The following is a 12,821-nucleotide window of genomic DNA, read 5'->3' as shown; positions in this document are numbered from 1 at the left end:
CCGCAGTATTTATGCCGTATGCATACTGTGCTAATATCCTGTATGCATGGAATACCTGGATGATATTTGTCAAAGTGTGCATAGCAAAGAAGCCACAAAAGAGACGCCAGGATGTCTCTGGGAAACCTAAATAATGTATTGTTATGTATTTAAACAATAGCAAATTCTCTTTCCATGTAATCTTCATGTTAGAAAATATCTCATATCCTTAGTGCTGTTTCCAGATAAATATTCATGTTCATCGCTTATTTGGCACAAATTTTTGTAAAGCTGATATTTATTATGAAAAATACTCAACAAATTAATGTGAATTGAATTGAAAATGTTTAATATTCCAATAATAAGCAGAGGAAAAAAATAAATGCTAAATACAAAGTAAATATTTTCTATATAGGCCATATATTTTTTATTAATTTGTTTTTGCTTTAGTACAATGAAACAAAAGCCAGTTATTTATTTTTAATCACAAATACTATTTTTTAATCTATATATATATATATATATATATATATATATATATATATATATATATATATATATATATATATATATATATATACTGTATATATGCGCCGGTGTGTGTGTGTGTGTGTATACTTAAAATATTATATATATATATATATATATATATATATATATATATATATATATATATATATGTGTGTGTGTGTGTGTGTGTGTGTGTGTGTGTGTGTGTGTGTGTGTGTGTGTATAGTGTTCATTTAGTTTTTAGTTATTATATATATATTTTCATATTTTGAATGAGTTTTTTAGATTTTCTACTATTTTTTAGTTTTAGTAATTTAGTTGTGTGCTTCAGTCATTTTTTAAATATATCAATACTTATATTTTATGGCACAAATACAAATATTCTTTATGAAAAATACTCTAAAGTGAATTTGAATTTTAGTGGAAATGTTTAATATTCTAATATATAATAGTGTGTGTGTGTGTGTGTGTGTGTGTGTGTGTGTGTGTGTGTGTGTGTGTGTGTGTGTGTTTATTAGTATTTTGAATTAGTTTTTCATTTTCATATGTTCTGATTTTTTCATATTTTCTGTTGCTGTAATTTGTAATTTATTTATTGTTATTTCAGGTTGAATTGTATTTTTCAGTACAAAACGTTTTTAAGATAAAATATTTTTTTTTTTTTTTTATTTTGTAGAATCTGTTTTTGGTCATTTAGTTGTGTTTCAGTCCTTTTTTTTTTTTTTTTTTTTTTTTTTTTAGGTTTAGTTTATAAGATTTTTCTTTTTCTATTTTCTTTGAGATAATTAAAATTGCATGTTTTTAGTTTAATTTACGTGAAACAAAGTGTCTCTTTCAAAACCCTGATTCATTATTACTGTGCATCATCACTCAGAAACAGTGTAGCAGTGTAGCTGTGGTGGTGGTGTTTGCAGTGTTTCCTGGGTAAGCAGTCTTTCTCAAGAGCTGTGTGTTGGTTGGAGCTCGACGCCAGCGCTATCAGCCGGGATCTTCTGCTCAAACAGACGCAGACCTGACAGGCGCCACAGCCCGTCTCTCTCCTCTGTCCCGGGACAATGACCCCTCTCCTCCTCTCTTACCTTCACGGATCCTGGCTCTGTCAAGAACTCATCGCTCGCAAATTCCCAAACACAGATCACCACCAAAACATGACGATCAATATCCAGCCTTCACAAAAAGCCTGTTCTAATGAAAGCAGGTGAAAGCAGACCCTCGACAGAGAAAACAACCCGTAAAAAAAGTGAGCTACTGCACAACAAACGCTGCTAGAAAAGTGGTTTGATGTTCTTTGATGGTTTTTGCTGGTCTGCTACACTCTTAAAAATAAAGGTGCTTCAACCTTTTTATTTAAATGGTTCTTTAAAGAACCTTCAACATCTGAAGAACCTTTCTGTCTCACAAAAAGCTTCTTTGTGGCAAAAGAAGGTTCTTCAGATTATAAAAAGGTAAGAAAGAGATGGTTCTTTAAAGAACCTTTGACTGAATGCTTCTTTGTGGAACCAAAAATGGTTCTATGGCATCGCTGCGAAGAACCTTTTAAACACCTTTATTTTTAAGAGTGTAACTGGTGTTTTGCTGGTTTTTAACAGCTGGACTTTGACCAAATCCATCTAAAACCATCAAAACACACCAACTTTTTTTGTTTGTTTGTTTGTTTTTTAGGAAATACATACAGCTGCCTTCATAGGCAACATCATAACTGAAAAGTGAACCTTTTTTAGATTTATGTCATTTTGATATGTTTTATTTTGTATGTTATTCCTGTTAAAAACTAATAAACATTTAGTTTAAAACAAACATTCTTTTTCTTCTTTCATTTTCTAAAGATTTTGCAATTATATCATTTGTGTTAGTTTTTTTTTTTGTGCATAAATATGCATTTATGTTACTCTGCATATAATAAATATAATTAAAGCATGCAAGTTGTATAAAATGTTGATCACACAAGAAAAGTGAGCTATTTGAAATGCAAAAGATTTGATTAACACTTGATTTTAATAGGTTTTAATGTTAGCATGTTGTTTATAATGCAAATAATGAGACTGATAAGCATAAAAATTTAGTAAAAAATATTTATACCATCCTTTTGGATGTTTTTTCAGAGATTGTTGCAATGCATGTAGGGATTGTCTAGAGAAGTGCATCTGGTCTGATCTAGATAGAGGAAAAATCATCCAAAGTTGGAAAAGTATGAAATGCTCTCCTGCGTTTAATGGATGTAGCTTTGAAGCTGAAAAATAAAATAATAGTAAAAATAGTAAAATAAAATAAAATTTAAATAAAATAATAAACATTTAGGACAGCGTTATAAATACACATTTTAAAAGTAGAACACTTTAGAAGAAAGTCATAAGTCTTTATATCCCTTGTGAAATGCATGGGATATTTACTCAACATCTAATAAATTACAAATATGGTAAATCAATTATAAAATATATTATGACTGTGGAGCAAATCCTAAAATCAAATCAAATAAAAATATCAAAACTGTCATGAAATAAAGAAACACAACTCTAAAATAAAAAATATTATAAATATTTTAAAAATTATATAGATATCACGTTAATTGCTGTAAATAGGCTGTTTTCATTGTCATTAAAGTGAAATAGCTGAATATAAACATAAGAGCCTGAGAAAAATAACTGCTTTTGCATCTGAACTCTTTATACATCTATATATTTGTGTGTGTGTGTGTGTGTGTGTGTGTGTGTGTGTGTGTGTGTGTGTATAAAATAATCCAAAATTTTAGGACACAACTTAAATATTAAATGTAAAAGTCAAAGTCTTCAACAGAAAAAGCTTGAAATGTTGCCTACACAGGCAAAGTGCTCGCTGTGCTTTTTCTGTCTTCTTCATTTTACAGCCAGTTTCACTACACACCAGTTGTTCCATTGGCTTTTTATTCGTTTGCTTGCTTTTTCAATTTATTTCTCAATATATGACCAAAAAAGAGACAACGGGCACATGAAGTCATGCAGAACGGCTCCTCGCCATTTCTGTTTATAGTAGACAACAAGCTTTTTTCAATTTTAATGGTACATGAGGTCTCTATTGTGGCGAGGTGAATGAAGCTACTTGACCTTCAACAGCTGATTGACTTGGTCAAGGTGTTTCTGGCCCTGCTGGAGAATAACAGACGGTGGAAGTAGTGCAGAACAGTGTGTACCATCCTGAATGGAAAGAATGGAAAACACAGTCCAGTATCTTTGAAAAGCCTGATGTTCAGGTTTCAGAATAAAGCAACAAGCAAAAGGACACCATAATAATTAATGGATCATCCACTGACACTTCACTAAGCCTAGAGCTAAAAGCATTATTGACCAATCACACCTTAACAATCACAGCTAATAATACTGAAAGAAGGCATTAATAGACCTCTGTCTTACTTACACCACGTGTGAATGATTTGCTTCAACAGAGATTTCCTGCTAAACAGGAAGCTAATGGGAAATGAAATGTGTCAGATAATCAGATTATATAGGTGAAAATGTAGTTACTTCACATCTGTTGTGAAATAAAGGGATCTTGACTGAACAGTGGCAAGAAAGGGAAAATCATTTCTACAATGATTGTGGAACAAATCCTAATGGGAAACAAAATAAGATAAAGAAACAGTAATAAATAAATAGACTAAAATTAACATAAATAATATAATACATCAAAAATAAATAAATAAATTTAAAAAGAAAATAAAGAACTAAATTAATATGATATATAAAGAATATAATAAATATATAATAAGAAATAATGCAAATAAAATAAAACTAAAAATAATAAATAGACAAAATTATTAAATAAAAATCAAAATATTTTAATCAAATAAATAATATAAAAAACTAAAATGATTATGTAAATTATACTGTACAACATAATAAATAAGTAATAATAAAGGAAATAAAATAAGAATTAAATCAAATGTAAATATTTAAATCAAATAAATAAATACAAAATAATTAAACGAAGTAAAATAATATAAAACACACAATATAATTAATAAACAGGAAAAAATATAAAAGACAAAATAAAACATCAATTAATTAATTAATTAATTAATTAATTGAAATAATCAGAATCAGTATGAGCTTTATTGCCAGGTATGATTACACATACGAGGAATTTGTTTTCGTGACAGAAGCTCCCACAGTGCAACAGAATGACAGATGCCAAGTGTTCATAAGAAGGATTGTGTGAGGAAAGATACGGTTTCTGTGTCTGGCTGTTCTGGTGCACAGTGCTCTGTAGCAGGGAGTGTGCTGGATGTGAGGGGTCCAGAGTGATTGTACTAACCCTTTTGCTCACTCTGGATGAGTGCAGTTCTTGGAGAGTATAGAGAGGGTTGTACCAGTGATTCACTCAGCAGTCCAGACTACCCTCTGTAGTCTTCTGAGTCAATGTGAGTGTCCCACTTTAGGTCCTGAATGACTCCACTGCAGTCATAGTCCATGATGGTGAGTGAGGGGAGTGCAGGGGGGTTCCTCCTGAAGTCCACGATCATCTCCACAGTTTTGAACGTGTTCAGCTTCAGGTTGTTGAGACTGCACCAGACAGCCAGCTCTTGAATGAGGCCGATGAGTGTGGAGTTGTCTGCAAACTTCAGGATCTTGACAGAAGGGTCCTTTGAAGTGCAGTAGTTAGTGTAGAGGGAGAAGAGCAGTGGGGAGAGGACACAGCCCTGGGGGGCACCAGTGCTGATGAGAATTTCCCCAGCTTTACTAGCTGCTGCCTGTCTGTCAGGAAGCTGTTGATCCACTGACAGACGGAGGTGGGCACGGAGAGCTGAGTTAGTTTGGGCAGGAGGAGGTTTGGGATGATAGTGTTAAAGGCAGAGCTGAAGTCCACAAACAGGATCCTCACATAAGTCCCTGGTCTGTCTAGATGTTGCAGAACATAATGCAGTCCCATGACTTCATGACCACAGACGTTAGAGCCACAGGTCTGTCATTTAGTCCTGTAATTTTGGGTTTCTTTGGGATGGGGATGATGGTGGAGCGTATAAAGCATGAAGACTCCAGTGATCTGTTGAAGATCTGTGTGAAGATGGGGGCCAGCTGGTATTGAAAAAAAATATATATTTTCACTTAATTTATTTATTTATTTTTTCTTTTGCAATCTTGAGAGTCTGTCATTTTGATTTTTTCAAATGTATATACACATATAATTATATATTTAATTTATTTTAGGATGGCACAATACATATCAATTTTAAAAGAAAGGAAAAAATGCCTTCCTTATCTTTAGTTGCTGATGTCAAAGATCACACGTCCAATCAAAATCTGTATTTTGCTGCAAATTCACTTTGAGTCCAAATTATGCCATTTCACCCTTTCCTCATCCCTCCAGTTTTATTCATATTTCTTCCTATTTTATATTTGACCTCCACATTCTGTGGTTCTATTAGCATCCATTCCACCACCTGACCTGATATTTGAGAGTTTTCGCTGCTTTTATTAAGCGCCATCAGAATTTATTTTCATCCAGCCTACTAAATAAATAAAAGGTACATTGATTTTATAGACGAATGCACTCATCCAAATTTGTTTGCTTTCGACCTTTTCGCATTTATTCTTGCAAAAGACAATGAGACGGCTGTTGCAATGATGAAAATTCACAGAAAAGTGAAGAGGAAGTTCCAAATCACTCAGCTGCTCAGTAAAGTGAGACGCCACAAGCTCTTCTGTAGAAAATAGAAGAGCGTTTCTACACTAAGACTAGATGAGAAGCAGTGGGGAATAGAGGCATGAACCTGTATGAATAAATAAGTGCGACAAGCTCCTCGCCTGTAATTACTGCACACACAACCTGCAGCCGAACAATGGCTTCTGCTGAAGCGGTGTTACAGTGCTGTAAAACACAAAAAACACAAGCTGACGGGTTCACTGCGCTCTGACATCAGTTCAGCTGCGACAATCAAGTCCTTCAGCAAGAACACAGCCCATACAGCGAGGACTCCGGCGGCCCCAAACGTCTCTGTTGCATGGGAAACGGAGTGCTTTTGTGAGTCACCCATGATCTCAAGTACTGTGTGGAGACTTTTATATGCTCAAATACTACATAATTTCACTGTGCGTTACAAAAAAAACCTTGCATACACTCCAGAAAAACAGATGCATTGTTTTTTCCCAAAACTTTAAGCCTCCAAGATGAAATTACAACATTGCAACCATTGATTTGGATGGAAAAAATTTTTTATCTAAAATGCAAAAAGCAAAATATCTAAAGTAAAACTTTAGGTGTGGTCAGTTATAAAAAATAAAGCATACAAATTTAGAACAGGATTTAGAAATTTAAACTCATGTACCAAGTATCAAGCCAACACAATTAAAGCAGCATCCAGGAAGCCTGTTTCTATTGTTTATGTATTTGCAGGATGGCAGGGACGGTGATGTCCTAACGGGACACGGGTCCATAGATCAGTCACATCAAACAGAGCAGCGGACACACAGACGCCTGCCTTTGTGTGTCTGACTGGCGGCTCACAGACGTGCCAAAACACAAGACGGAGACCAAACGGGCTGGAAAGTGAAGGAGTGATGACCTCAAAAAAACAGAAATGAGGATATGAAGATCCCTCTTTTTTTTTTTTTTTTTTAGCACTGCAGTATTTTTCCTATTGTTTTTTTTTGTTTGTTTGTTTGTTTGTTTGTTTTCACAGATTCTAAGGTTCAGAGATGAATAACAACCTTGCGACCTTGGATATGAATGAAAAAAAAGCATATTTTTTATTCAAACAATTCTAATCCTCAGAGATAATTCACAACATTGCAACACTGGATTTGAATGAAAAAATTATAATTATATTTTTTTTAACAAACTTTTAATATATATTTGTCTTTTTAAAATTATTGTGTTTTATATTTTAAAGAAGGAAGCATGAAAATTCTAAACCTGCAAGATGAATCACAACATATATATATAATTGTATGATTCAACACTGTAACACAACACTGGATTTAAATGAAAAATATAAATATACATACATACATACATACATACACATATATATATATACATACACACACATATATATATATATATATATTATATATATATATATATATATATATATATATATATATATATTATATATATATATAAAATACTTTAAAAAAATTATTATGATTGTTTATTTTTGTCTTCTAACTTTATAATTTAAAAAAATATTCTGAAAAAATAAAGTTAAAGATAAAATATAACTCTACTGTCTATGTAGAGTCCAAGTCTAAGTAATTGATGATTCATATAAAATACAATTAATTTAATATTCATTGCAAAGTTTGAGAGTGTAAAGAGACTCTATTACATATTTTGCAATGCATACGGCATGGAGAAAACAAACTGTTGCACTCTATTTTATCCAAGGCTTGGCATGCATAAAGAAAATTAATATGCTAATAATAGTTTTGGAGCATCTGGCATTTGATCAATGAAAGCAGCGTTATGTTTTTCATACTGATATGATTGAGATTTCCTGCAGTCTCTGGTGTCACGTGCCGTTCTCCGATAGTTGAGGGTCATTTCCTAAGCAAGGTGTGAACAATGATGAATGATGAGGAGAATTATAATGAGTGAAGAATCCCTGGAGACACCGGGATGGTTGAGAATAAATGAAGTCTGAAACAAGAAAAGATATTAGCCAAGCGTTCGCTCTGTTTTCATGAACAATCAGATAAAATCGTCCCAGCTGTGACTCTAACCTCATTTAAAGACACAATAGAGACAGTTATGAATTGAGAGAGATTGTGTGAGCTGCGCTTTCCTCTTCCAAACTATTATCTCTCGGGTCATTTGTATGAGACTGGCCTACGTTTAAAATATTGGAGACAATACATCAATCACAGGAATGATTTGCCAATCCAGTAGAATCACCTGAAAAAACCTTTAGAGTACAAGGCTGGGCGATACATTAAATATTTTCATAATGATTTTGCTGGCTATATAAAATGAAGCAACATTGTGAATGATTGTATTTTTAATTTTCCAGTTTCTCTGTGTCATTACACAAATGTAGTCAACAGAAGATGTTTTAAGCGAATTTAATTTCTAAGCATTTAATAAATCAGTTCAAAACTCAGATTCACTGATTTGCTTTTGTTGCAAACAAACAGTTCAATTGATTAATTGAACTGATTAATTTGAATTCTGCTAGTATAAAAATAAATAATTTATGATGTTTGTTTGCTTTAAACAAACACATAAATAAGCAAATAAATAAATAAATGTCAACATATGTATGGGATATCTAAAATTTTTCAATTTATTTATTTATTCATTTATTTATTTGCTTGTTTGTTTGTTTGTTTTGTATAGCCCAGACATAGAAAAGTATTATAGAAATTAAATTATGATTTTATTGTCAATTTGAACAGCTCACAATGGCTAATCTTCACGCCTATGTGTGAATAATGAAATATAATAAAAATAATACAATTAAATAAAAATACATTACCTTAAAATATCACTTAAAATGGAATGATTAGTTAAAATAAATTATATAAATAATTTACACTGTTTGTTTGTCTTAAACAAATATCAAGATATACACCATAACTTATATATATACACACACACATACATACAGGTGCATCTATTAGAATGTCGTGGAAAAGTTCATTTCAGTAATTCAACTCAAATTGTGAAACTCGTGTATTAAATAAATTCAATGCACACAGACTGAAGTAGTTTAAGTCTTTGGTTCTTTTAATTGTGATGATTTTGGCTCACATTTAACAAAATCCACCAATTCACAACAAATCTCAACAAATTAGAATATGGTGACATGCCAATCAGCTAATCAACTCAAAACACCTGCAAAGGTTTCCTGAGCCTTCAAAATGGTCTCTCAGTTTGGTTCACTAGGCTACACAATCATGGGGATCACTGCTGATCTGACCGTTGTCCAGAAGACAGTCATTGACACCCTTCACAAGGAGGGTAAGCCACAAACATTCATTGCCAAAGAAGCTGGCTGTTCACAGAGTGCTGTATCCAAGCATGTTAACAGAAAGTTGAGTGGAAGGAAAAAGTGTGGAAGAAAAAGATGCCACAACCAACCAAGAGAACCGCAGCCTTATGAGGATTGTCAAGCAAAATTGATTCAAGAATTTGAGTGAACTTCACAAGGAATGGACTGAGGCTAGGCTCAAGGCATCAGGAGCCACCACACACAGACGTGTCGAGGAGTTTGGCTACAGTTGTCATATTCCTCTTGTTAAGCCACTCCTGAGGCGTCTTACCTGGGCTAAGGAGAAGAAGAACTGGACTGTTGCCTAGTGGTCCAAAGTCCTCTTTTCAGATGAGAGCAAGTTTAGTATTTCATTTGGAAACCAAGGTCCTAGAGTCTGGATGAAGGGTGGAGAAGCTCGTAGCCCAAGTTGCTTGAAGTCCAGTCTTAGGTTTCTACAGTCTGTGATGATTTGGGGTGCAATGTCATCTGCTGGTGTTGGTCCATTGTGTTTTTTGAAAACCAAAGTCACTGCACCCATTTACCAAGAAATTTTGGAGCACCTCATGCTTCCTTCTACTGACCAGCTTTTTGAAGATGCTGATTTCATTTTCCAGCAGGATTTGGCACCTGCCCACACTGCCAAAAGCACCAAAAGTTAAATGACCATGTTATTGGTGTGCTTGACTGGCCAGCAAACTCACCAGACCTGAACCCCAGAGAATCTACGGAGTATTGTCAAGAGGAAACAAGAGACCAAAAAATGCAGATGAGCTGAAGGCCACTGTCAAAGATGCCTGGGCTTCCATCCACACCACCTCAGCAGTGCCACAAACTGATCACCTCCATGCCACGCCGAAGGCAGTAATTAAAGCAAAAGGAGCCCCTACCAAGTATTGAGTACATATATAGTAAATGAAGATACTTTCCAGAAGCCAACAATTCCCTAAAAATGTTTTTTTTTATTGGTTTTATGAAGTATTCTAATTTGTTGAGATTGGTGGTTTTTTTGTTAAATGTGAGCCAAAATCATCACAATTAAAACAACCAAAGACTTAAACTACACAACATTCTAATTTATTGAGATGTACCTGTATGTATATATATATATATATATATATATATATATATTATATATATATATATATATATATATACACACACACACACACAGTATACAGTATATACACATATACACACATTAAAGTTTTTTTAGCTGTACAGCCCATCCCTAAAAAATAATTATTATGGCTATTCTTCACACATACTGTATAATAAAATAACACTTAAAATAGTATGGCTATTTAAACTAAATTAGATAAATTATTTTTAAATAAATAAATACTTTAAACCATATCAGACAAAATCACATAAATACCAAGACACGTACTAAATATGTTCAAGTCTTTAAACATTTATTTACTTAGTAAATCCAGCCCAAAGAGTATTCTGACGTTTCTGAATTTATGATTTTAATGATTTTAATAGCACACAATGGCGACTCTTCAATCCTTTGTGTAATAATGTTTGTCAATAGATTACACAAGCAAATTAACTTTGATTTTTCTCTTTTTTTAGCAAGTAAATTCGGTAGTTAAGTCTAAAATCATTCAACAATTTCCTCAAAGCTTGGGCACTTATTGAGTCACTATCTTATCATGCTCCTAGTGCAAATTGTTCTGATGCTGAAACTTCATATTAAAATCCATATAAAAAGCCAAGGAAGTTTAAATAACCTCAGCTGTTTAATATCCATGTTAATTATGAGGCCTTCACAGACCATTACTTTGAAACAAAGTTTATGAAGAGACTGTAAAAGCGATGCATAGTAAAGTTCCTCTGCCTCTCTGAGGATAGTTTACGGTCATATTAAAACTCCTGCAATTATTTCTCACTGTTTATTTTTTGGTCAACTGTAAGACCACGAGGGTAATCACTGCCGTTAAGGGCATCATTTATTACAAAATAATTATCATAAAGCAGCAATCTGCTAACAGTCCTGTAGAGAAGGTGTGATATTTATCTTGCAGAAATGAACTGGTTTACATAAAACAACTGACCTTGAAGCTATAGTCTATTAATAACTGCATTGTCATCAGTACAGTTTTAGTTACGTATATTGTTTTTCTTCGCTGTAATGTCTTAAAGGAACAGTTCACCCAAAGACAAAAGCTTTGGCAATTAACTCACCCCCATGTTGTTATTTCTTCAATGGATCACAAAAAGAGAACTGAAGAGTCTTCATGCAACTCTTTTCCATACAACCATAATCTGTCAAGCACCATAAAAATAGTCCAAACAACAGCTTCTGAAATCATTTAACAGATTTGTACGAGGAATAGAACAAAGTCTGCATTCACTGAAAATGTTTGATGTCACTTTTTAATTCAAATATGGAAAGTTTAAATGTATCATCAAATTATCATCAAACTTCATTGGTTTTCACATCTCTTTGCACCATATTTGATTTGTAAGCAATGGTTAATCAGTGAATAATGACTTTTAGAGACTGTAGAGAAATAAAGATGATGTTTGGCACAAAAAGTGATTTTAAAATTCTTTGCTTCCAAGGACTGCAAATTATTTAAAATTTCCACCATTGCTGGATGTTTATATTTGGTGCATTGGATGCAAGTCTGTAGACAAGATTCTGAGTCTGTCATTAATAGGAAATTTCCCTGCTGAGAAATGCCAAAATGATACAGTAGCATTGGCTTCTGCTGTGAAAACTGAACTACAATGAGGAATCTGTACTGATGGTTAACCACAAAGCCAGCTGAGACACCATCTTCAGTCTTTGACCCATCTGTATAAACTGGGATATATGATGGAAAACTTTCTCTAATACTTAAAAGTTGTTTGTGGTAATCATTTGGATGAGTTTGAGATTTTTTGTTTCTCGTTAGATCAATGATTATGACTGGTTTTGGTGGGGAATACAACTAAAGTGTGTTTGGCTTAACACATTTAAATCAACTTTTTTATTTTCCAGATGGGTTTAATCTGCAATCCGAAGGGATGAATACTCCTTAGTTTAAGAGAATCGAGGTGAAAAAATTACTTGGTACGCTGGATTATTTTTGTTTATCGATAACTTTGTTGAATACTGCAGGGCTAGTTGAAGACGTCTTTTCTCCAGGAAGGGTTCATTTGCCTCAACATACAAATTTTGAAGGCTTCAAGAGATAAAATGGCTATTTGTTATATCTGTGAATTGCAAATTGGCCTGCTTACCAACAAAGACAGCCCATCATGTTTATCAGGTTAAATTAATAAAAATGAAAAAAAAAGAATAAAATAAAATAAAAATTACTAAAAAATTAAAAATAAAATAAAGTAAAATAAAATAAAATAAAATAGAGTCCAAACAACTTAGGCCACATTTATACCA

This window comes from Cyprinus carpio, chromosome B16, assembly GCF_018340385.1.
Source record: "Cyprinus carpio isolate SPL01 chromosome B16, ASM1834038v1, whole genome shotgun sequence".
NCBI classification, from domain to species: Eukaryota; Metazoa; Chordata; class Actinopteri; order Cypriniformes; family Cyprinidae; genus Cyprinus; species Cyprinus carpio.
The sequence above is the reverse complement of the archived record's forward strand: the minus strand, read 5'-3'. Positions refer to the sequence as shown.